The sequence below is a fragment of the Oncorhynchus masou genome, chromosome 9 (genome assembly GCF_036934945.1).
Source record: "Oncorhynchus masou masou isolate Uvic2021 chromosome 9, UVic_Omas_1.1, whole genome shotgun sequence".
Taxonomy (NCBI): Eukaryota; Metazoa; Chordata; class Actinopteri; order Salmoniformes; family Salmonidae; genus Oncorhynchus; species Oncorhynchus masou.
This window is the reverse complement of record NC_088220.1, coordinates 81,111,610-81,116,609: the sequence shown is the minus strand read 5'-3', so window position 1 is coordinate 81,116,609 and position 5,000 is coordinate 81,111,610.

The window sequence follows — 5,000 nt, the reverse complement described above, 5'->3', positions numbered from 1 at the left end:
AGATTCCCTCCTGATTTTAAAAGCCTTAGTATATCTGTACTTGCCAGTGTTTAGGAAGGAAGAACTTTAGTTTGCTGTGACCATTGCTAGTTTAGACTGTACTGCTCTTGGTCATAATCTCTTCCATATTTCTGCATTGGAAGGTGTCAACATTAGGAGGAACTTCCTCGCTTAGGAACTAATTAAAATGAACTTGATTCACTTTCATTTTCACCTCCCAGATCTTTGGCTTTCATTGCCGATATTGGCGATCCCATCTACATTGAGAGAGGCTGTTTATATGGCGAAGGGAAGAATTCAAGGAAATCTCAACAGGTGTCACGACTTCCGTCGAAGTTGGCTCTCCTGCCCGTTGGGGCGGTGCTCGGCGGTCGTCGTCACCGTCCTACTAGAAGTTGGCTCTCCTGCCCGTTGGGGCGGTGCTCGGCGGTCGTCGTCACCGTCCTACTAGAAGTTGGCTCTCCTGCCCGTTGGGGCGGTGCTCGGCGGTCGTCGTCACCGTCCTACTAGAAGTTGGCTCTCCTGCCCGTTGGGGCGGTGCTCGGCGGTCGTCGTCACCGCTCCCCTCCTCGGCGGTCGTCGTCACCGTCCTAGAAGTTGGCTCCCCTGCCTGTTGGGGCGGTGCTCGGCGGTCGTCGTCACCGTCCTACTAAGTTGGCTCCCCTGCCTGTTCGGGCGGTGCTCGGCGGTCGTCGTCACCGTCCTACTAGAAGTTGGCTCCCCTGCCTGTTGGGGCGGTGCTCGGCGGTCGTCGTCACCGTCCTACTAGAAGTTGGCTCCCCTGCCTGTTGGGGCGGTGCTCGGCGGTTGTCACCGCTGGCTCCCCTGCCTGTTGGGGCGGTGCTCGGCGGTCGTCGTCACCGTCCTACTAGAAGTTGGCTCCCCTGCCCTTTGGGGCGGTGCTCGGCGGTCGTCGTCACCGTCCTACTAGAAGTTGGCTCCCCTGCCCGTTTGGGGCGGTGCTCGTCTCACCGTCCCTAGAGGAGTTGGCTCCCCTGGGGCGGTGCTCGGCGGTCGTCGTCACCGCCCTACTAGAAGTTGGCTCCCCTGCCTGTTGGGGCGGTGCTCGGCGGTCGTCGTCACCGTCCTACTAGAAGTTGGCTCCCCTGCCTGTTGGGGCGGTGCTCGGCGGTCGTCGTCACCGTCCTACTAGAAGTGGCTCCCCTGCCCTTTGGGCGGTCCCCTGTCCTACTAGAGGTTGGCTCCCCTGCCTGTTCGGGCGGTGCTCGGCGGTCGTCGTCACCGTCCTACTAGAAGTTGGCTCCCCTGCCTGTTGGGGCGGTGCTCGGCGGTCGTCGTCACCGTCCTACTAGTTGGCTCCCCTGCCTGTTGGGGCGGTGCTTGGCTCCCCTGCCTGTTCGGGCGGTGCTCGGCGGTTGTCGTCACCGTCCTACTAGAAATTGGCTCCCCTGCCTGTTCGGGCGGTGCTCGGCGGTGATCCCGATCCCTTTTTCGTTTGTCTGTTGGTTTTGTCTTATTAGTTTCAGCTGTGTGTATTTTTGTTTAATTAGCGTCCTTATATATAGTAGGTTGTCCCACCCTTGTTTTGTGCGGGATTGTTTTTTGTTACCTCTGTCTAATGGTGGTTTTTGTATGTGTATTCTCCGGACTGTTTGGTCCTGTGTTTGGGCTGCTCTGTTCTATGCGCCCTGTATATTGGCGTGACCATTTTGTTCGCCGGAGAATAAATTGACGATCTACTGAACCCTGCTCTCTGCGCCTGATTCCAACCCACCACTCCTAGTATCCCGTGACAGCAGGAACAGATTGTCGTCGCGGAGGATGGATGTTCAAATTCAGTTCAGTTCGCTTTTTAAATAAATGTATATTTATGACCTATTTAGTTTTGTATTCAGAAGATTTGAGGTACATAAAGCCCTTTCACTCACGAACCATTCAACCACTGGTTGGCTTGTCCATTGACGTTGCAGGTTAGCGCCGTTGTGTCGAGGAACAGCCCTTGTTGGCCAGGCCTGTGATGACATTCCATCCACTCTAAACACTCTGAATTCTCAACGTAAATCACCTGTAGCTTTGGAAGCGCATATAGTATAGACATTTGGACTATTGCTTCTCTGACAGAGTATTCTGTTGAATGGACATATTTGTATAAACATTGAATGAATCAATCCTTTTACAGGTGAACACCCCATACACTGTGTCATCAAGGTACTGAGTTTAGACAGACACACACACACGTACACACGTACACACATGTACACACACACACAATAACACACACACACACACACAATAACACACACACACACACAATAACACACACACACACACACAATAACACACACACACACACACAATAACACACACACACACACAATAACACACACACACACAATAACACACACACACATTGCTGTTGTATCCTTCCTGTGCTATGTTAGCCGAATGATAGTACCACTCTCTCTCGACTCTCCTGTCTCTCTTGACTCTCCTATCTCTCTCCCCAAATCAAATCAAATCAAATGTATTTATATAGCCCTTCGTACATCAGCTGATATCTCAAAGTGCTGTACAGAAACTAACCTAAAACCCCAAACAGCAAGCTTGTCTCTCTCCTGTCTCTCTCCTGTCCCTCTCCTGTCTCTCATCTCTCCTGTCTCTCCTGTCTCTCTCGTCTCTAACGTCTCTCCTGTCTCTCTCCTGTCTCTCTCGTCTCTCCTGTCTCTCTCGTCTCTCTGTCTCTCTCCTGTCTCTCTCCTGCCTCTCTCCTGTCTGTATCCCGTCTCTCCTGTCTCTCTTGACTCTCCTATCTATCTCCTGTCTCTCTCCTGTCTCTCCTGTCTCTCTCGTCTCTCCCATCTCTCTCCTGTCTCTCTCCTGTCTCTCTCCTGTCTCTCTCCTGTCTCCCTTGTCTCTCCTGTCTCTCCTGTCTCTCTCCTGTCTATCTCATCTCTCCTGTCTCTCTCCTGTCTCTCACCTGTCTCTCTCGTCTCTAACGTCTCTCCTGTCTCTCTCCCGTCTCTCTCCTGTCTCTCTCCTGTCTCTCTCCTGTCTCTCCTCTCTCTCTCTGTCTCTCTCTTCTCTCCTGTCTCTCTCCTCTCTACAGTCTCTCTACTGTCTCTCTCCTGTATCCTGTCTCCCTTCTCTCTACTGTCTCTCTCCTGTCTCTCTCCTCTCTCCCGTCTCTCTCCTATCTCCTCCCTCTCCTCTCTACTGTTTCTCTCCTGTCTCTCTCCTCTCTCCCATCTCTCTCCTCTCTCCTGTCTCTCTCCTCTCTACTGTCTCTCTCGTCTCTCCTCTCTATCGTCACACTCGTCTCTCCTGTCTATCCTGTCTCTCTCTTCTCTCCTGCCTCTCTCATCTCTCATGCCTCTCTCCTGTCTCTCTCCTGTCTCTCTCATCTCTCCTGTCTCTCTCCTATCTCTCTCGTCTCTCCCGTCTCTCTCCTGTCTCTCTCCTGTCTCTCTCCTGTCTCTCCTGTCTCTTCTGTTGCTCTCGTCTCTCCTGTCTCTCTCGTCTCTCCTGTCGCTCTCGTCTCTCCTGTCTCTCCTCTCTTTCCTCTCTCTCCTCTCTATCGTCTCTCCTGTTTCTCCTCTCTCTCTCGTCTCTCTCGTCACTCCTGTCTCTCCTCTCTCTCACATCTCTCATGTCTCTCCTCTCTCCTGTCACTCTCCTCTCCCCTGTCTCTCTCCTCTCTACTGTCTCTCTCCTGTCTCTCTCCTCTCTCCTCTCTCTCCTGTTTCTCTCCTGTCTCTCTCCTCTCTACTGTCTCTCTCCTGTCTCTCTCCTCTCTCCTGTCTCTCCTGTCTCTCTCCCGTCTCTCTTGTCACTCTCCCGTCTCTCCCCTGTCTCTCCCGTCTCTCCCGCCTCCCCCGCGTCTCTCTCCCGTCTCTCTCCCATCTCACTTGTCACTCTCCCGTCTCTCTCCTGTCTCTCTCCTATCTACCTTCTCTCTCCTGTCTCTCTCCTCTCTACTGTCTCTCTCCTCTCTCCTCTCTCTCCTCTCTACTGTTTCTCTCCTGTCTCTCTCCTCTCTACTGTCTCTCTCCTGTCTCTCTCCTCTCTCCTGTCTCTCTCCTCTCTCCTGTCTCTCTCCTCTCTCCTCTCTCCTGTCTCTCTCCTCTCTACTGTCTCTCTCGTCTCTCCTCTCTATCATCACTCTCGTCTCTCCTGTCTCTCCTGTCTCTCTCCCGTCTCTCTTGTCACTCTCGCGTCTCTCCCCTGTCTCTCCCGTCTCTCCCGCCTCCCCCGCGTCTCTCTCCCGTCTCTCTCCCATCTCTCCTGTCTCTCTCCCGTCTCTCTTGTCTCTCTCGTCTCTCCTGTCTCTTTCTTGTCTCTCTCCTGTCTCTCCTGTCTCTCTGCTGATAAAGGTTCAGATCATTTACATGAATGAAGCACCACTGCCATCTACTGTCTGAGTCTCTCGTTGTTCTCATTCTCACGCTGTCTTCTCTCTTCATCCACTGTCCTCAGCAGCGGCTTAGAGAATATCTGATACAAGCAATATACACTGAGTGTACAAAACATTAAGAACACCTTCCTAATATTGAGTTGCACCCCCAGCCCCTTCTCCCTTTTGCCCTCAGAACAGCCTCATGTCGTCATGGCATGGACTCTACAATGGTCGCAAGCATTCCACAGGAACTCTAATGCTTCCCACAAGGGAAACTGTTGAGCAAAAAAAAAGCAGCAGTCTTGCAGTACTTGACACAAAGAGGTGGGCCTGGCACCAACTACCATTCCTCGTTCAAAGGCACTTAAATCTTTTGTCTTGCCCATTCACCCTCTGAATGGCACACATACACAATCCATGTCTCGATTGTCTCAAAAGGCTTAAAAATCCTTCTTTAACCTGTCACCTCCCCTTCATCTGAAGAGGATTTAAGGTGGCGTCAATAATCTCGAGAGAGAGAGAGAGAGAGAGAGAGAGAGAGAGAGAGAGAGAGAGAGAGAGAGAGAGAGAGAGAGAGAGAGAGACACACAGGCATAAACAAACACACACACTTAAGCACATACATACACAAACACACACACACTTA